Source organism: Ailuropoda melanoleuca, chromosome 14 (genome assembly GCF_002007445.2).
Source record: "Ailuropoda melanoleuca isolate Jingjing chromosome 14, ASM200744v2, whole genome shotgun sequence".
NCBI lineage: Eukaryota > Metazoa > Chordata > Mammalia > Carnivora > Ursidae > Ailuropoda > Ailuropoda melanoleuca.
Window position 1 is genome coordinate 7,584,546 of NC_048231.1, and position 21,623 is coordinate 7,606,168.

Consider the following 21,623-nt stretch of genomic DNA (forward strand, 5'->3'; position numbering starts at 1 on the left):
TGCGTTTGTATTTGTTTATTGACTATTTTCTTACCAGAATGAAATTCCATGAGTTCTTTTTCATCAAAACATTTATTAAATGCTTAACTGAACGTGGCCTGAGCTGTGCCTAGGCTTTGTTAAGGACTTGAGTGCCTGGCTAAAACCAGGGAAACTGCTGCTTCCTTTTCATGTTCTGAGAGCAGCTACTGCTCGTAGTTGGGGCCAGTCCTGTGGCCTGCAAAAGAGGGAATACATATACCAGAGCAGGATTCTGCTAACTGGAATGGAGCCAGGGGTAAGGACACTAAGCCAACACTTCCAGCCAACTCTTCAGGAGATATCCTGAGCACCTAAAATAGCACATGACGCCTAGTAGGTGGTCAATAAATATTTGATGAATGGAGGACTTTCTCTTTTTCTTTCTTTCTTTCTTTCTTTCTTTCTTTCTTTCTTTCTTTCTGAGGGGAAGAGTGTCAAGGTTCAGATTTGAATGACATATAACTTTAAGTTATTCATTTTCATAAAGATGATGCTGGGAAAGTATATTTGCATAATAAAGGGATACATTTCAACATTTTAAAAATGAAGAATTGGGAACTCATTAGTTTTAAGGCTTGCTAGTGTTCATCATTGTAATCTGTTAAAGGAAAATGTAAATTGTGATAATTAAATTGAAAATACAAGAGAAATTTTGATCGTAAGGTGATAATGTTTGTAATAAAAATTATAAATATAATTAAAATTTTAGAAAAGCTTGAATACCATGAAATCTCCGAAAGTTAGAAAGTCAAAGCAGAGTGGTGCAGTGCCTGGCAGAAGTCCCTCCAGCTGTGGTATTGTGCTGTGGGAAATTGTAAATCCCACAGTGCGGTTCTGCCTACCCGAAGCCACTACCGTGCAGAGATGCTGGGTGAAGCCACCTTCATCATGTCTGACCAGGAGGCAAAACTGTCAACTGAGGACTTGGGGGTAAGAGGGAAAGAGAATACATTAAACTCAAAGTCATTGGACAGGATAGCATTGAGATTTGCTTCTAAGTGAAGATGACAACACATCTCAAGAAACCCAAAGACTTGTGCTGTCAAAGACAGGGAGTTCCAATGAATTCACTCAGGTTTCTTTTTGAAGGTCAGAGAATTGCTGATAATCACACTGCAAAAGAACTGGGAATGAAGAAGATGTGATCGAAGTTTATCAGGAACAAACGGGATCATTCAACAATTTAGATAATTTTTTGTATTTTTTTCTTTACTCACAATCCTTTTTTATTTTTAAAAGTAATTCTTCTGTAATGTCTTCAAAATGGAATTGAAAACCTGCACTCCCATCTCTTTAAAACATCTGGTAATTTGAATTCTAGTGCCTCACATTCATTATCATTTGTGTTCATTGTGCTGAGTTTTAGTGATCAAACTTCAGCCGCCTTTATATTGCCCTCTCCTTTTAAAAAATTACACGTGTGCACAGAGAGGCCACCTTTTCCAGCATTGCATTCACAGGCAATGTGAGTATTCATAATGACTTTCTAGTTGGCCTTGAAGTTCTAGCACGTGATTGCTTTATTCCTGGATTATGACTTTCAGTGGGAAATGGAAGTTTTTCAGAGAGCTGAACTGTGGAAAATGACCTTTCCTTAACCTGAAGCTACTTTTAAAATTTGTGGGTCTAAGAGAAGTATCAGGCCGGAGTTGAGATGACAGAGATGGTGAGAGTAATGATTAACTCCAAAGGTGGCTTCACTGAGGAGAAAACATTTTAAGATAAAAGAAGTCTTGTTGGGGTGCCTGGATGGCTCAGTTGTTAAGCGTCTGCCTTTGGCTCAGGGTGTGATCCCAGTGTTCTGGGATCGAGCCCCACATCAGGCTTCTCTGCTGGGAGCCTGCTTCTTCCTCTCCCACTCTCCCTGCTTGTGTTCCCTCTCTCGCTGGCTGTCTCTCTCTCTGTCAAATAAATAAATAAAATCTTTAAAAAAAAAAAAAAGTCTTGTCAGAAGATCCAGAAAAGTTCTAATTTTTATTAGCGGTTAATAAAGTTATTCATGCAGAAGTATATATAACAGAATTCTGCTCTTTTTAATTTTATTTGTACTTTTTGGTCTGTGATATGGGTTTTCAATGGACATTTTCTGTGCCAGCTTCATTAAAATAAACAAAGTGTTTGTAAAAACCTTAAAAAAAAAGTCAAAGCAGAATCTCTGAAGTAGATGTTTATTCTAGAATCTGAAAGAGGAAAGGAATAAAATTAGGTTATGAGTAGGCTAGGTATTGACAAAGCACACCAATCTGAAGCTAAATGTTGCCAGCCAAGAACAGATGTTAGATGGAGGAACCCAGAAGTACTGCCTTCAACCTACTGTTGAATTAGACTATATTGGACCTACCATAGACTCCTCTTAAGAACAGTGACTAAGTTCGCGTTCAGCGCTATCCCCAGTGCTCAGTGTAGTTCCTGGCAATTAGTATTCTCTGCACAAAATTTTTTCTTGAAAAAAGTGAATTAATCTATAGGTAGTAAATTCTGGAGAGCTGATTTCAAACATTTTTAGGGGTGTTGTTGCCATGGGTTTTCAGCCATAGCTTCTCCTGTATCATTTTTCTTTGAGTTTCTCTTAACCTTTTGGGGTGAAGTATCAGAAGTTGTGCCTTTGGCCCTTGTTAATAATATGTTGTGAATTATTTTCTGTATTACTCTTATCTATAGCGGGACCCTTTTTTTCATAAAAGACAGAGGACAAGCTTCTCTAGTTTTTTAAGTTCTGGTAACCAAAATTTGAGTCTATGACCAGTGTACTAATAGATAGAATGTCTTGTATTTTTTTTCTTAGTGAAGTTACCTTAAATAAAATTCCAAAGGGTTTAATTGTCCTGCTAAATAAATCTGTATTACTTAGTTATGTGAAGTTGTAATGATTGACTTAAGGGAATGAGTCATCAATGCTTTTCTCTTGCAGTTAGTGATTTCAAACTGTTTTTTGTGTCGGTAGCAATGAAAAATTACTTAGTCCTTGCTGGACATGAAGAAATTCAGAGTTGCCTTTGTTTGTATCTTCATGGAATGAAAGAGGTGGATTAAATTGCCCTTTTACTAATGTAAATATGAAAATAACTTAGTCTAGATTGTCTTCTAGGCTTTTATTTCACTTACACTTTCCCCCCCCAAAGATACACTCCTCTTATTTAATACATGTTAAAATTGGCTGAGTAAGCTTCAGTATGTTAGTGTGCCTTCCCTTCAGTCTCACTAGCCATATTTTAAGTGGTCTGTAGCCACACACAGCTAGTGGTTATTATATTGGACAGTGTAGGTATAGAACATTTCCTTCTTGCAGGTATACCTGATATAGACATTTTCTCTTATAGATTTTAATGATCCAGGTAATTATAATTTTTAAGGTAAGATTCTCAGTATTTTTTGGTAAGACATTTGTATTATGAAATTTATTTTGATTATTCTATTATATCATGGATACTCCACTAATTTTTGTTATTCTGTTTAAAATGTCATTTTTATCTAATTTTGAGACTAGCTTCCATTTTGTAATATAATTTAATGGGAAATTTTGATGTAGTAACTAGAAATTGCCCTTACAGGTAACACAGAACATTAATCTTATTAAGTGAGGTAATGAATATAACTGTGTGAAAATTCCTTTTAAGGCTTTTACTATCTGTATTTTAGGAATGTGGAGCTTTCAAAACAGGCCTTCAGGTCCTAATGTGTTTTGGTTAAACATGATAATGATTTTGTCAGTATAGTGCTGGGCTTACAGAAGTTGCTGATTAGATGTTCGTTCTTTTATTACATAGATTTCATTTTCTAGAGCATTGTTCCCTAAACTAGATGATCATAAGAATTTCCTGAGGAGGGGCTCCTGGGTGGCTCACTCAGTTAGCTTTTGCCTTCGGCTCAGGTCACGATCCCAGGGTCCTGGGGTTGAGCCCCATGTCCGGCTTCCTGCTCAGTGGGAAGTCTGCTTCTCCCTCTGCCTCTTAAAACCTGTTCCTCCTGCTTGTGCTTTCACTCTGTCAAATAAATAAATAAAATCTTAAAAAAAAAAAAAGAATTCCCTGAGGAGCTTTTTTAAAGATATAGGTATCCAAGGCATATATATTATATAGCATATGTATTAATAAAATCCTTTGTGTACATTTCTTAGTATTAAGTCCTTGAGATAGAATTGTTGGCTCAAAAGATTGAATTATTTTTTAGATTTTTGATTCACAGAAACAAATTTCCTTCAGAAAGTTTGTACCAATTTATAAACTTTTCCTCACATTTTCTCCATACTGGGTATTATTGAGCTTTTACTATTTCTCAGTTGATTAAAAAGATCTCTTATTTTAGTTTTTATTTCTTTGATTATGATGAGAGTCAGCATTTTTCAAAATTTTTTGATATGCATTTTTTTCTTCCCTTTCCCTTCCTCCCTCTCTCCTTCCCACTCTCCCTTCCTTCTTCCTTTTTTCTTCTCTTTTCTTTCGAATTACCTGTTTTTGATATCTGTTCTTTTACATACCTAAGGTTCTTCATTTTGGTCAACAATACGTTGAATGATAGGGCTAGAAGGCAATGACTAAAAACAAGAATTGGTGTTCAGAAGGGCGGGGTGGTTTTGGTTATTGAGCCTGGTACAGATATGGGCAAAATGTTAACTCTGTCACAGATCTGCAAGATTCTTTGTACATATTTCCATCTATTCTCTTGTAAGTGGTATCTTAGGAATGGTCCTTTTCAGTTTGACACTGGAGGAATTGGACTTAAAATTTTCTTGTGAAGAAAGGAAGTATTTTGCTACTATCATTTGGAAACTGTTATATTTGGTTTTGGTTGTTATTGGAATCAGTTTGAAATAATGCCATTAGTAATGTCATCTAACACAACTATTTATTTTGATTTCTTGCCTATGTATAAATATGATAGAACAGAAATCCCTTAATTATGGGGACCTTTTATCTTTGTGTTGCTAGTGCCTCCTTGTATCTGGCCCTCTAAAGGAAAACTCATTTCCTCTACTCACAGCACTCTGACACCAGATGTGTGGGTTTTCCACACCAAGCAATTCTTTAATTCTTGGAGGATACCAACTGAGTAGTTAGCATAGACCCCAGAGCTTAAGGGTCCAGTCCCACAAGACTACCCTTCACTTCAGATGTCAGTTGGAGGTAGTGGGTGCCCAGGTAACCCACACGTCTGTCTGACTTGGCTACAGATTGGGGGGATCCCATGACTTCCTCCTCAGGTTTGATAATTGGCTGTTATGGCTCACAGAAACTCAGAAACACTTATGTTTATCGTCTTATTACAAAGTTATAATTAAAGATAATGATGAACAGCAAGATGAAGAGGTACATAGGATGAGGTCCAGAAGGATCCTGAGCACACAGAGTGAAGTGTGCCACTTTCCTGGCACATGGATGTGTTTACCAACTGGGATGGTCTCTAGGCCCCATAGTTTAGGGATTTTTAATGGAGGCTTTATCACATAGGCACTATTGGTTATTAAATCAATGTCCAGCCCCTCTTGTCCCTGGAGGATAGGGCATGGGGCTGACAGTTCCAAGCTTATAATCTGGGTTTGGTCTTTCTGGTGGCCAGCGCCTATGTTGAAGCTATCCAGGAACCCAGCAAGAGTAGCCTCATTAGAATGAAAGATGCTCCTATCAAGAAATTCCAAGGGATTTAGGAACTCTGTGTAAGGGGTGTGTGTCCATCAGGGCCAAGACAACTGTGTTCAGTCTGCATGGGGGCTCACAGAGGGAGTAAAGGTGCTGGCACTGGCAGAAATCTTTCAGAGTACCCAGGGGCTCTGGTTTCCATGTGCAGAGGGATGTTGACAGCTTATTATCAGGCAGAGGCTTCAGAGTTGCAGGAGGATTGTTTTCTAAGTGACTGGGACAGCACTCCACTAGAAGTCCTCACCCACATGTCCAACGCTACTTCCCACCCAGTCTACTGTGAACTGGTGTAGAGCCTCTTTCTACTTCAGTGTCCCTTGAGTGCCCTCTACTGAAAAAGCTTAGCATAGTGCTCAGGTTAAAGGAATAGTTAAAGGAATTTTGTTGTTTATCACAAAACGTATATTGAACGATTCCTTCAGAGCTGGGGACTCTGTGTATGTGTCCATAAATGACACATGGATAATACCTAAGTTTGTTTACCCAGTCACCTGTTGATGGACAGTTTTGGTTCTTTCTAGTTTTTGGTTCGTACAAGTAAAGCTGCCATGAACATTAATATACAAGTTTTTGTATGGATGTATATTTTCATTTCTCTTAGGTAAATGCCTAAATGTGGGAAGACTGGATCGTACAGTAAGTGTGTGTGTAAATTTTTAGGAAATTGCCGGAGAGTTTTCCAAAGTGGCTATATGATTTTTGTTCTTGATGGCAGTTCCTCTATATCTTTTCAATATTTGGTATGGGCTATTCCTTTTAATTTTAGCTATTCTAATAGGAGTATAGTATTATTGCCTTGTATTTTAATTTCCATTTCTCTAATGACTAAGAAATTCATCTCTTGTGTTTATTTACCATTTGTATATTTTCTTTGGTAAAATGTCTGCTCAAATCTTTTACTTATTTTTTTTTAATTGGGTTTTCTCATTATTGAGTTTTGGATTTTTTTTTTTTTAAGTTTTGAATGCCGTTTCTATATTTTTGATTCCATACTTTGCAGAGGTTTTTTCCTGGATTGTGGCTTGTCTTTTCATTCTTTTAACAGTATCTTTTGAGGAATAAAAATTTTTAATTTTGATGAAAGTTCAGGCTATCAGTTTATTCTTATATTGATCATGTTTTTGTAGTTAAGATATTTTTGCCTAATGCAAGGTTACAAAGCTGTTCCCCTAGGATAGCTTCTGGAAGTTTTATGGTTTTAGGGTTTTTTTTGTTGTTGTTTTGGAAAGCTTTTTTTTTTTAAAGATTTATTTATTTTAGGGAGAGAGCACAAGCAGGGGGAGGGGCAGAGGGAAACAAGCAGACTCCCTCCTGAGCAGGGAGCCTGACAAGGGGCTCAATCCCCTGGACCCTGAGATCATGACCTGAGCCAAAATCAAGAGTTGGACGCTCAACCCACTGAGCCACCCAGGTACCCCATGGTTTTAGGTTTTATGAATAGTACTATGATGTATTAGAGTTAATGTTTTTGTATGTGAAGTGAAAATTGGATAAGGGTTTATTTTTTTGCATAATGATTTGTTGTCTTTACACTTTTTGTCAAAAATCAGTTGATCATATATGTGTGGGTTATTTCTGATTTCCTAATTTGTTCCCCTCTATGAATGGATTTCTGGCAAGTTGCGCAAGGCAGATTTCCAGCAAGTCCTACTGACATGACACCAGAACAATTTATCTGTGTTTCAGTGAGATAGGACTGTGCCCTCTTCAACAAGGTCTCATCTCAGGCCTGGAACGTCTAGGGAGTTGGGAGAGGCTCTTGCTTAGGCATTCCTGTCTCAGCCCTAGGAAGTATTAGCTGCTCTTGTATTCTTTAGTATTCTCTTTGCTTCTCAGTAGTTAATTGTTGTTATACCAATCCCTGTTATAGTTAATGATTCTTTATACTTTCCTTTTTCAATTTCTGTGTGTCTTCTCTCATCTGATTGGATCTAGAATGATGCAACTGTTCTAGGTTTTTTACATTTCTATATGAGTTTTAGAAGCAGATGTCTAAAAAGAGCCTACTGGGATTTTCACTGAATTTATACATAAATCTGGGGGAATTGGCATTTATCAATAGATTAATTTGGGGAGAATTGACCTCTTAACAGTATTGAGTCTTTTGATTCATGAATAAATTATCACCTTTTATTTAGATTTTCAGTGTATTTTTTTTAAGATTTTATTTGTTTATTTGAGAGAGAGTGCTTGCATGTGTGGGGGGATGGGCAGAGGAGGTGCGAGAGGGAAATAACCTTTTTTTTTTCTTAAAGATTTTATTTATTTGTCAGAGAGAGAGAGAGCACACAGGCACAGGGAGCGGCAGGCAGAGGGAGAAGCAGGTTCCCCGCAGGGCCCTGGGATTGTGAGTGGAAGGCAGATGCTTAAATGACTGAGCCACCCAGGCGTCTGGAGGGAAGGAATCTTAGGCAGACTCCATGCTGAGCTTGGAGCCTGTTGTGGGCTTGATCCCATGACCCTGAAATCATGACCTGAGCTGAAACCAAGAATTGGACATTAAACCAACTGAGCTACCCAGTTGCCTTTAGAATTTCAGTCTCTTCTAGCAGTGTTTTATGGTTTTTTTTTTTATATAGATCTTTCCCAGATTTTGCCGCATTTATCCCTAAGTGTGTTATATTTTTATGTTCTTATAAATAGCATAATTTAAAAAAAAATTCCACTTTCCAGTTGTTCATTGCTCATATATAAAAATGCAGTTGATTTTTACAATACCCTGTAACCTTGCTAAATTCACTTTTTAGTTCTATTAGGTTTTTTTGGTTTTGGGGTTTTTTTTTCGTTTTGGGGGGTTTTTTGGGTAGATTCCACTGGATTTTCTACACAGTAATGTCTTCTGTGAATGAAGAGAGTTTTAACTCATTTCATTCCAATTTGTGTTCCTTTTGTTTCTTTTCCTTATCTGAATTCATTGGTTAGACCCTCTAGTATAATGTTGAACAGAAATGGTGAGAAAGGACATTCTAGTCTTGCTTCTAATCCTAGTGGGAAATCATCCATTCTTTCATAATTATGTTAATTGTAGATTTTTCGTAGATACCCTTTATTAGATTGATTAAATTCATCTATTCCTAGTTTGCAGAGACTTTGCAAATCAGGAATGGATATTGGATTTTGTCATTTGCTTGTGTGTGTGTGTCTGTTGAGATGAGAGTTACTATTTTATTATGTTTTAGCTATAGGTAATGCAAAAGTCTGTTGTTATGTACAATTTTATTGGCATTTTCCCCCCCAGAATGACCTCCTCCCCTAAAGAAAATTAATTAATCTGCATGTATAATACCTGGGTTTTAAAAATATTTTATGTGCAATATCCTCTCTAATTGGTTAAAATATATAAATTACAATAATGCTAATGGAGTCTAATTATTGAGCTGTGATGTGAAAAAATAGAGAAAAATCTGAGAAGTGTCCATAAAATACAGAACCACTAAAGAAATTTTGATTGGGTACAATTGTTTTAACTCTAAATTTATATTTAACATTACTGAAGGGAGACAGCTGTAAGACAGATACTTAAGGGTCTTTGGTAAGTGTTTAGGAAGAAGTGAAAACAATAGAAGAATTACATGAAGAAAAATTTAAAGCATAGAGGCTTATTTAAAGATTGAAAAAGCAAGTAAGTAGACCTAACAGAACACAGGGAGCTCAAAAAGATTGCCGTTGTTTCTTATAGACAATAATTGGAGTTAAGGCAATGTAGCTGGTGGCTATGGTGAAGTGGAAAGAATTGCCCTGGGATATTTGGGTTTAAATCCTGTGTTTGCCACTTAGTTTCTTAAACTAAGTTTCTGATTTCTCATCTGTAGAATGAACATAAGAATATTTATCCCAAGGGTTGCAATGAAGATTAAATAGAATCAGTTACATAAAAGTGCATAGTGGTATAGTTAGGTGCTTAATAAATGTTTGTCTTTGTCTTTATTATTTTTTTAAATGACCAATAGAAGCATTGCTTTTCTGTTGCCTATTTCCCTGGTGATTATATATAGGAGATATATATATATATATCTACAGTAGTGCCCACAGTTACTTGAAACCCATCGAGAAAATAAAAACTGAAGCCAATTCCTGCTGTGTTGACCTCCTAGAACTTCTCATAGTTTGAAAGAAAATTAACCAGAGCACTGTGAGCATAAGGTTGTATTAGAAAATGTTCTGTCTTCCTCTCCCACTCCCCCTGCTTGTGTTCCCTCTCTCGCTGGCTGTCTCTATCTCTGTTGAATAAATAAATAAAATCTTAAAAAAAAAAAAAGAAAATGTTCTGTAGGAGAGTTCTAACTTGAGGAAGGATGGCAGAATTTATAGGGCATTAGCAGAAGATGTTAGGCATAGTTCAACTAGTTTGGGGACTAGTTGGTCAAGGATGGCTCTCAGAGAATTGATCTTGTAGATAAGTAGCCATTGGACAGATGTTTTCAAGAAGTTTGAGGAGAAGCAGCTGTGGGGGTCAGTCAAGGACATGAGAGGACCAATGCAAAATTCTCAGGTATTTACCGTCTACACAGTAGATTTCTCTATCATTGGCTCTTCCAGTCTTCTCCTGTACCCCCGCCACTACTATAAGGGCCCTTTATGTGGGTCATGATTTTAGATCCTTTTAGCTCTTGATCTCAGAGGTAATATCTTTATGAAACTATTAAGAACAAGGAATTAAGTATTTTGTAGAACTAGAAAGTTCTCTTAGTCTTTGCTTCCTGCCTTCTTTGTATTGTGTTTTGGATTCTATTATGTAGGTGCTCTGCAGTAGAGGAAATTGTAGTGTATGATAACGAAAAGCTTCAAAGTAGACATATGGCTGGAAGGGAGATTCAAATAGAGTTTTGTAGCAGGTATTTTAGATAATGACACATCTTCAACTTAAATTGCAATTGATTTTTTTTTTTATTTTGCCCTATCTTTCTGTGATGATTCTAGTAGAAGTCAAATGAAATTATTTTTGATAGCTGGTTTGTGAACATTGGTATTTGCAGCTAACCTTCCAAAGCCTACCTGTGCTTTCAGGGAGCTCAGCCTGTGACTAAATGGATCATCTCTTCTCTTGTATCTATTTAATGCATTACTGGTTTCTAGCAGCCGGTACTTTAACATTGTTCATTCTTGAGTTTGGTGCTTCAAGTGCTTTCTTTGCCTTTATGAGGTACTTTCTGACTATAGGTGAATCCATTCTCCTGTAAATATAATCTGTGCTTTGAAATTAAATTATCCTTGTCCTCTTTGAATACATAAATCCTTTTATTATCTGATAGTTTGCCTCTTGCTTTGTGGCTTCCTGTGTTCCTTTTGTAATGCGTACTTAGCTTTTAATTTAAATACAAGGGTGCTTTAGTTAGCATCCAAAGAAGACTTTGGCCTATCCAGACATTGAGAAAGTATGAATATTTGGCCACCATATTTAGGATTATTGGGACATTTCATTCTAATTTTTCAGAATATAGAAGGAAAGGCAAATTTCTCTTTTTTTCCTAATCAAGCTCACCATAGACCTTGTCCTTTTCTTTCTTTCTTTCTTTTTTTTTTAAAGATTTCATTTATTTATTTGACAGAGATAGAGATAGCCAGCAAGAGAGGGAACACAAGCAGGGGGAGTGGGAGAGGAAGAAGCAGGCTCATAGCAGAGGAGCCTGATGTGGGGCTCGATCCCATAACGCCGGGATCACGCCCTGAGCCGAAGGCAAACGCTTAACCGCTGTGCCACCCAGGCGCTCCATAGACCTTGTACTTTTCAAAACAGCTTGAGTTGGAAAAAAAATATATGAAGAATGGCCATATCTGCTATTTCTACATGGATGTACTTACCATAACAGTGAAAAATATATTTGACTTACTGTGAAGCTGTCAGGGTAAATGGGTCAGATATAATCAATATTTTAGTATTGTCATGCATAGTTAAGCACTTTCCCATAAGTTATGAGAAAGTTATGTATTTTTTTTTTGTTTGCGGAATATCATGAATATTTCCATAATGTGGCTTTCTTTTTTTGATATTCAGAGGAAGTTAGAGATAAGATTTATCTACAACTAAATAGTAAGGCACTGGTGAGAATCTTTTCTACCTCATATATTACTATGCTTCTTAAATCTCAATCTCCTCCATTTGTAACATTTGGTGATATGATACAAGTATCACTACCATAGCTTGCTTTATTTTCTGGGAAGTATCTTTTATAGCCTTCATATCTTTCAGTTATCTTCATTTGCTCTTTTTTTTAAAAAAAGATTTTATTTATTTATAAATAGAGAACACAAGCAGGAGGGGCAGAGGGAGAAGCAGACTCTGCATACCCTGAGATCATGATCTGAGCCAAAGGCAGACACTTAACCAACTGAGCCATCAAGGTGCCTCTTTTCATTTATTCTTGATGTTTTTACAGAGATTCCTGCTACCCATGGAGAGAAATAAAAACATGCAATGCAAAATCTCATTTAGGACATTTTAAAAATTAACAAATCAGTTATTTAAAAAATTCCACGGATTTGTGATTTTTTTTTTTTTAGTTTTTTTCAGCTTTATTGAGGTATAATTGACAAATATTATAAAATATTTAAAGTATACATCATGACTTCATATGTTCTTTCTTAGTAATTATATAGTGCAGTGTTATCAACTATAGTAACCATGCTTTACATTATTAGATTCTCAGACTTTGTACATCTGATAACTAAAAGTCTGTACTCCTTTACCAACCTCTTCCTATTTCCCACACCACCCAGTCCCTGACAGCCACTCTTCTACCTTCTGTTTGTTTGAGTTTGATTTTTTTTTTTTTTTTGGTAGATTCCATGTATAAGTGATACCATGCAATATTTTCTCTGTCTGGCTTATTTCACTTAGTATAATATGCCCCCCACATCTTTATCCATTCATCTGTGGATGGATACTTAGGTTGTTTCCGTATCTCGGCTCCTGTGAATAATATTGCAGTGAACATGGGAGTGTACCGATCCTGTTTCCATTTCCTTAGGGTGTATACTGAAAAGAGGGATGTCTAGATCATTTGGGTAAGTCTATTTTTTGATTTTTTGAGGAAACCTCCATACGTTCGTTCTCCATGGTATGCTGCATCAGTTTACATTGCCACCAGCAGTGAACAGGGGTTCCCTTTTGCCCATATCCTCATCAACACTTGTTAAATAACGTTTCTTTTTTTGTGATAGCCATTTTAACAGGTGTGAGGTGATATCTCATTATGGTTTTGATTTGCAATTGGTGATGACTAGTGATGCTGAGCTGCCTTTTCACATACCTGATAGCCATTTGTGGTCTTCTATGGAAAAATGTCAGTTTTTAAATCAGATGTATTTAATTATCTATCTATTTATTTATTGCTATTCAGTAGTATGGGTTCTTTGTATATTTTGGATATTAACCCCTTATCAAGTATATGGTTAGAAAATATTTTTTCTCGTTCTGTAGGCTTTCTCTTCATTTTATTGATGATTTCCCTTGCTGTACAGAAGTTTTATTTTATTTTTTTTTTTTTTTTTTTTTTTTTTTTTTTTCAAATGGTAGTTTTATTGAAGCACAGGGGCAGGGCTCATGGGCAGGAAGAGCTGCTGCTGCTCCCTGCTGCCCAGAAGGTTTTTTTAGTTTGGTATTGTCCCATTTGTTTATTGTGTTTTTGTCACCTTTACTTTTTGTGTTTTGAAATTGAAAAAATCATTCTCAAGACTGATGCCAAGAAGTTTACCCCGTATATTATCTTCTAAAAGTTTTACAGTTTTAGGTCATTTTGAGTTGATTTTTGTCTGTGTTGTAAGATAGGGGCCCAATTTCATTCTTTGGCTCTTGCTGTCCAGTTTTCCCAGCACCATTTCTTGAAGAGACAATCCTTTTCCCATTGTATATTCTTGGCTTGTCAAATATTAATTGACCATATATGCAAGAGTTGATTAATTAACCATATGTGCATGTGTTTATTTCTGAGGTCTCTCTTTTGTTTCATTGATTTGTACATCTGTTTTAATTCCAGCATTGTACTGTTTTGATTACTGTAGCTTTGTAGTATAATTTAAATTAGGAAGTGTGAGGCCTCTAGCTTTGTTCTTTCTCAGGATTGCTTTGGCTCTTTGGGGTCTTTTGTGGTTCAATATAGATTTTAGGATTATTGATTCTAGTTCTCAGAAAAATGCCATTGGAATTTTGATAGGGATTGCACTGAATTTGTAGATTGCTTTAGGGTATTTAGACATTGTAACAATATTCTTCTAATCTGTGAGCACAGATTTATTTGTGATTTCCATTTATTTGTGTCTTCAGTTTCTTTCATCAGTCTTATAGTTTTCATGTACATATCTTTTACCTCCTTTGCTAAATTCCTATTTTTTTGATGCAGTTGTGAATGGGATTTTCTTATTTATTCTTTCTGCTAGTTTGTTGTTAGTGTATATAAGCACAACTGATATTTGTGTATTGATTTTGTATCATGCATCTTTACTGAATTTGTTGATTGATTCTAGCAGTTTTTTGGTGGAGTCTTAGTATTTTCTATATATAACATATCATCGGCAGATAGTGAGTTTTACTAACTCCTTTCCAATTTGAATGTCTTATTTCTTTTTCTTGCCTACTGGCTCTGGCTAGGATTGCCAGTACTGTGTTGAATGAAAGTGGTGAGAGTGAGCATTCTTGTCTTGTTCCTGATCTTAGAAGAAAAACTTTCAGCTTTTCACTGTTGAGTATGATGTTAGCTGTGAACTTGTCATATGTGGCCTTTATTATGTTGAGGTATGTTCCCACTACATTCACTTCGTTGAGAGTTTTTAATCATGAAAGAATGTTGAATTTTGTTAAATGTTTTCTTCATCTGTTGAGATGATATGATTTGGGAGGGTAGGTGGGGAAGGGCAGAGGAAGAGACAGAATCTTAAGCAGCCTCTATGCCTAGTGTTAGAGCTTGACGTGGGCTTGATCTCACAACCTTGAGATCATGACCTGAGGCAAAATCAAGAGTTGGGTCCTCAACTAAGCACCCAGGTCCCCCAATATGATTTTTACCCTTCATTTTGTGTGTGGTATTACATTTACTGATTTGCCTATATCGAAACATCCTTGCATCCCAAGGATAAAACTCACTTGATCATGGTGTATGATTCTTTTAATGTGTTGTTGAATTCTGTTTACTAATATTTTGTTGAGGATTTCTGCATTCATATTCATCAGGGATATTGCCCTGTAGGTTTCCTTTTTGTAGTGTCCTTGCTTGGTTTTGTTTATAAGGATAATGCTGGCTTCATGAAATGAATTTGAAAATATTCCCTTCAAGTTTTTGGAAGAGTTTGAAAAGATTGATAATAATTCTTCTTTAAATGTTTGATAGAATTTACCAGTGAAGCCATCTGGTCCTGACTTTTTTTATAGGAAGGTTTTGGATTACTGATTAAATCTTCTTACTAGTAATTGGTCTGTTCAGATTTTCTATTACTTCATGACTCAGTCTTGATAGGTTGGTGTATTTCTAAGAATTTGTCCCTTTCTTAGGTTGTCCAATTTGTTGTATGTAATTGTTTGTAGTAGTCTCTTATGATCCTTTATATATGTGTGATACCATTTGTAGTGTTTCCTTATTCATTTATAATTTTATTTGAGTTCTTTCACACTTTTCTTGGTTAGTCTAGCCAAATGTCTATTTTGTTTATCTCCTCAAAAAACCAGTTCTTAGTTTCATTATTTTTTCTATTGTCTTTTTAGTTTCTGTTTCGTTTATTTCTGCTCTGATCTGTGTTCTTTTTTTCTTTCTTTCTTTTTTTTTAAAGATTTAATTTATTTATCTGACAGAGAGAGAGACAGCCAGCGAGAGAGGGAACACAAGCAGGGGGAGTAGGAGAGGGAGAAGCAGGCTCCCAGCAGAGGAGCCTAATGTGGGGCTCCATCCCAGAATGCCAGGATCACACCCTGAGCCGAAGGCAGACGCTTAATGACTGCGCCACCCAGGCACCCCAGCCTGGCCCAGCTCTTGGTTGCCTCTCACAGCTTTGTAATTGTCCAAGCTGCCATCTTCATGGCTCCCAGTAGCTGAGAGTATGCAAAAATCTTTCTGTCCCCAAGTGGAGGATCAGTCATCCACCTGTATGCAAGCTGAATGAAAGCTGGACCCTCAGGTAGCAGCTTTTAAAGTATGCAAGTAGATGTGTTCTAGGGAAACTGGGATCTGGGTGTTTCTGTCTCCTCTGTCTGTTCTGAGCCCTGGGGGTTAGCCAGTTAAGAACTGTTTCTTTGTTTGCTACTGTCTTGTGGGACCTGTGAGTGCAATCCCTGCAGGCTGCCAGAACCAAGCAATCAAGGAGTGCATTCCCTGGATGGCAGCCATAGTACTCATAGTGCCAGATGTGTGTACAATCTCCTTCCAGGAAGCTATTTCTGATTTGTTGTGATCTACTGGGAGAAAGCAGAGATGGTGTCTGCTGGCTTCCCAGTTTTCATGGAGGATTGACATCTCTCTATACATGCGTGCTAAATTAGAAGTCTCATCCTCTGGCAGCAGCTTTTTAAGTATGTAAATAGGTCTCTTACTGGGAATGACTGGGAGATGGGTGTTTATGTCTGTTCCCTGTGCATTGAGCCCTGGGGAGATAGCCACTTAAGAACTATTTATTTGTTTGCTACAATCCTGTTGAGTCTGCTAATGTAGGCCTGGCTGGCCATCAGAGTTAGACTATCAAGGGGTGTGTCCTTTGGGCAGCAGCTGCAAAAGCCGGCACTGGATGCATACATAAATTCCTTTCAGGAAGATACCAGTGAGTGGGAGCTGGGCAGAGAGAGAATGCAATGATGGTGCCCACTGGCCTTCCTGGTTTCTGGAGAGGATTACAATCTGTCCCTAGATGTGTGTTAAATGAGAAACTTGGCCATCAGGCTGCACCTTTTAAGATATGCAAATAGGCCTATTTCAGAAAAGAATGGTAGGTGGGCACTTTTGTCTGTTGTCTCTGTGCTGAGCCTTGGGGGCATAATGAGTCTGTGGAGCCCACCAAGAACTATTTCTTTGTTTGCTATAGTTTTTGGGTCTTGTGGACACAAGCCCCATTGGCTTTCAGAGCTAGATGTTTTGGGGGCCCATCTGAGTTGGAAGTCTTAAAAGTGGCACTAGATATTGGGTTGAAACCCTTTAGTCTTTTTTTTTTTTTTTTAAGATTTTATTTATTTATTTGAGAGAGAGCATACACAAGTGGGCACACCAGCAGGGGAAGGACAGAAGGGGAGGGAGAGGGAGAGGGAAAGAATCTCAGCACTGGAGTCCCATGTGGGGCTCTATCTCATGACCCTGAGATCATGACCTGAGCCAAAACCAAGAGTTGGATGCTTAACCAACTGAGCCACCCAGGCACCCCAGAAAATCTTTACTTTTCAGGGAGAAACTGGTAGTTGTGAATTCTCTCCCAGTTATATGTTGCTGTGCTGGGAGTGGGGTTTATGGAAAGTGTTTCTCAGCCTTTCCTACAGTGTTATGTTTTTTATTTGTCCTATGTGTAGTAGTTACTCAGCTAGTTTCTAGATTTCTTTCAGAGGGACTTGTTTCATGTTTAGATGTACATTTATGCCTCTAGGAAGAGGTGAGTTCAGGATCTTGTCACCATTTTCAACTGGAATCAGAGTTGTGATTTTCAAATGTTATCTTTTTGAATGAATAGTTATTCCAGGGAATTAACAGAGATGCCAGTCATATCTAAACTATAACACAAAGCGAGTCTTAAAAGGTATATAACTTCATTTGTGTTGCTGCATGATATAACTCTTTTCAGTAAGTATACCATTAGAGAATACAGTAGTTCCCCTTATCCATAGTTTTCCTTTTCACAGTTTCAGTTACCCACAGTCAACCATAGTCTAGAAGCAGATGATTCTCCTTCTGATGTCAGAAGGTCAGTAAATAGCCTAACGCTATGTCAGAATGCCTGTGTCATTCACTTTACTTTATCTCATCATGTAGGCATTGTATCATCTCACATCATTACAAGAAGAGGGGTGATAAGATATTTTCAGAAAGAGAAACCACATTCTTGGTATTTTTATTATAGCATATTATAATTACTCTATTTTATTTTTAATTATTGTTGCTAATTTCTTACTGTGTCTAATTTAAAAATTAAACTTTATCATAGGAATACATGTATAGGAACAAACATAGTATATATATGTAGGGTTTGGTGCAATTTGTAATTTCAGTCCACTGGGGGCCTTGAAATGTATACCCTGTGGAAAAGTAGGGGGGACTACAGTATGTTTAGAATGATAGCAAAAGGCTTGTGCTGTTTATTGATATCATACCTATATGTAGTTGGTGTCATTGGTCTCATGGTTACATAAAATAGATGGCATAGGGAAGGAGAAGAAACATAAAATGAGAGTTTCTGCAAAATTACCAGAAGAAAGAAGTGCAGTGTACTTTCTAATGTGGTTTTTAATGTTAAAAAATTAAAAATTCCAAAACCCAAGGAAACTGAGAAAGCTTCCTGGACTTACATAACAATTTTTATGTATTAGTTGCAGAGCAAAAACAATAGGAAATTAATTTTATATAAAAAATAGCTTTTAACTGTGAAGTCCTTCTATCATTCTTCAGTTCATTAAGCCTACTTTTGGTTGTTATTATTTAAAAAAAAATGTAATTAGGCAGTTCCAAGAAAGCTTCAGAACAGCTGTAATTACAGCTGCAGATTTAGTCAAAATAGGGGTTTTTAAAAGTCTCCACTCCCCTTTCGCATCTCTTTCCCTCACCCCAAGTAACCCAAATTTAGTTGTAAAAGTTTTGGTGAGCTCAGGATTCCCGAAACTGGAGTGCCATATGTTTAACTGCATGCAGATGTGAGGATTATATGTGACTCTTCGTTAAGTTTTTTGGAACCTTTTTAGTTTTTCTACTCTATACACAGTTAAATGATTTTTATCAGCTTGTTTCTGTATTTAATTTAACAGATATACGTGTATTCCAAACATAGTTTATTGATTTTTATCAAGGCTCAGGCATCTGCTAAAACTACTTAGAGGGATAATAGTTTTTAAATGTAAATTTGAGCTAATGCTACTATTATTACAAGTTGACTGGAAATCTGTAAAACCTTACATCTATGTTTTTCTTCAAATTTTACCTCAAATTGTTTTCAAAAATATTTCATTAAATTTTGCTCTAATAGGAAATTGACTTTAACCCTGTCTAAAAACAAATTTGGTAAAACTCTTAATTATTGGAGAAAGTTCTATTATGATAAATCAGAAGTTAAAGATACATTCTTGTTAGTGCTTCCCTCATGCTTCCTTTCTGTAGCTTTATGATCTAGGGATGTGGATGTCATTTTGAGGTTTGGTTTTCAGTTAGTCAGTCAAGGATTGGCTATAACGGTTATGAAAAACTATGGCTATGAGCAAGGTTTGGGGCCAAACTCCCTTTCTCAATTAATTGCCATCTCCTTTGCAGATGTTAGTTATGCTGAATATCAGTCTTGGGCTACAATAACTTTACTTGGATTCTAATCATAATTTTGCAGTGTTATGTTCTTAGAATTTGTTTTAAAATTGTAATTATTTGTGGTTGAATCACAGGTAAGGAAATTCAGAAAGTCTTCTGCCAAAGTTAACAATTTAACAATTTCAGGCAGAAGAGCAAATGAAACATATCTATAGGTATATACCACCATGTTCAAAGGGATAAGGTTACGAAGATATATGGTTCTTACCTTCAAGTACAGTGGGTAGAAAAGATACAAATATGTGCATTAGTTTAAGAAATCAACTTTTAGGAGTGTCTGGCTGGCTCAGTCAGTCAAGCTTCTGCCTTTGGCTCAGGTCACGATCCAGTGGTCCTGGAATGGAGCCACATGTCGGGTTCCCTTCTCAGCAGTGAGTCTGTTTCTCTTTCTCCCGCTGCCCCTCTGCCTGCTTATGCCCTCTCTCTCTCTTCTCTCTATCTCTCACAAATAAATAAATAAAATCTTAAAAAAAAATAAATCAACTTTTGGAGATAAATAAACTTGGTTTTATATCTCCAGACTCAGGAACAGATCTTAAAGAAATTCCAAACCTCTAGACCAGTTTTCTTATACATGAGGAAACAGACTCAAAGAAATTGAGTGAATTACATTGTCATTGATTAAATAGGAGATTTTTAGGACATTCTAAATATGAACTCAGGAGTACAAACGTAACAAGTTAACTTTGCTCTTAGAATCTTGGATTTCAGCTAATGTTGATTTGATTGTTCATTGTAGGTACTTTTAGAGAGAAAGTGCTGGTTCTTTCCTCACATGAGTCTAAGTGGGAGTATCAGCAGAATGTGGACTTAAATAGTAGGTTATTTTTAGAGAGATAAAAATTGAACAAAAGCCATTTCAGAGAATACTGCTGAATTCAAATGAATAGTTAAATACACTCATTAAGACAGAATAAAGAACCGTATTTACAAAATTACATAACTTTTAAAACATAGATTGGCTTATTTGAGATTGAGTATAATTTTGATGATGAACATACAATTAATTATGTGAAAATAAAGGAAGAAACTTAACAGAAAGAAACTATTCAGAAGGAAAATAAAACTGAGATTTTAAAAAAATAGGAAAAATGAAAAGCAATTTAATTTTATTTAGTTACCAAAACTTGATGTTGTCACTGTCTCTTCTTTTGTCTTCCTCCTTCCTCTACTGGTTCTCTCTGAAAAAGGCTCTAGTGTGGTGTGGTGTGATGCAGTTCAGTGCAGTTCTGGGTTTGTCACCAATGATCAGTATAGTCTTGGACTTAAAGTTTGCATATTTAAAACATACAAAAGTGAATAATTTTGAATTACTTTGACTTCTGAGCTTCAGTTAAGGTACTTCATGAAAAATGAGATTGGGTCTTGGATATGACTATAAGATTGTTGGGACAATCACATGAAATCACATGAAAATGTTTTAAAAACTGAAGACTTCACAAAGGTAAATGATATATTTTTTATAACTATAGATTCAATCCAGCTTGACAAATTCTTGAGTATCCAATATGTCAGAACCAGGGTTGTAGACTTTTGAATTCAGGAAGATAGAGTCCTTGCCTTTAAGATACTTTCTGTGTAATTGGGGAAGAAACAAAATATATAATGCAAATGTGTATAGTGTATGACAGAATATGAAAAAGGTAATGAGAGGTTCAGCTGACCCAGATTGTGGCTTAAGTAAAAGAGCTTCCCCCCTGAATCTGCTTGAAGTCCATGAGACTTGGTATGCCGCAAGTGACAAAGTGAGTATTTTACTTTTTCTTATATATCTTCTGCTTTTTGAGCCTTGAGGTAAGAGTGGACAGATTTTTAACTTGCATTACAATGTGGTGAAAGACTAAACTTGGGCCCTCTAATAGTTGCAGATGGGAGTTTATTGATTTTTTAGGTGTACAGACATAAATCAGTAGCTGAGTCAAAGTGCCACATAGAATGTATAATTTTAGATTTGCTGAGTACTGTCAATGGGATAGGTTCTAGATTTTAACATCTGGGTTGGATCCCTTGACAGGGACATAGATGATTAAAGGGAAGCTTGAGGAACATCTGTCCAATCCCCTTGAAGAGAACTTTTACAGGGTCCCAGAATTAGCTTGACTGTTTCTGTTTCTCATAGTGAGGAATCTTTCTGTTATGTGATGAAGTACACTTTCTTATGGGCTGTTGTGTTTGGAATTCTTTGGTTTTGTCAGACCAAATGACCTTCTGCTCCATCTGCTGTTCTGTATTTTTTACATTTTATTAGATATGCTACAGGCTTGAATAAGGAGAGAACCTGTCGATAGGGCAGCCAGAAATAGAAGAGAAGAATGATAGGTTCAGGAAGCAAGTCAAAAAAGAAAATAATAATGATAATAGCTAATACTTATTAATATTGAAGTTCCAGGTCCTGTTCTAAATGCTTTTCTTTTATTACCTTACAACAGCATACGGTATTGATATTTTAATAGTAACTATTAGTTAAATGAAATATTAATTTAATGTTAAATGGTAA

At 36.4% G+C, this 21,623-nt stretch overlaps 1 protein-coding gene and 1 pseudogene across 11 annotated transcripts in view; both read left to right on the forward strand.

Annotated features, from left to right (window-relative positions):
• Positions 1 to 21,623, forward strand: part of FUT8 (fucosyltransferase 8) — a 296,269-nt gene that overhangs the window by 66,823 nt on the left and 207,823 nt on the right. The window contains exon 1 of one of the 11 annotated variants that reach the window (XM_019793832.2): positions 20,435 to 20,570. The exons of the other annotated variants lie outside the window; for them this stretch is intronic. The gene's annotated coding sequence lies outside the window, so the exon portion shown is untranslated. Of the gene's footprint in view, positions 1 to 20,434; positions 20,571 to 21,623 lie in introns of those variants that run through there. 11 annotated transcript variants of the gene reach the window in all.
• Positions 731 to 1,819, forward strand: LOC100473765 (annotated as a pseudogene).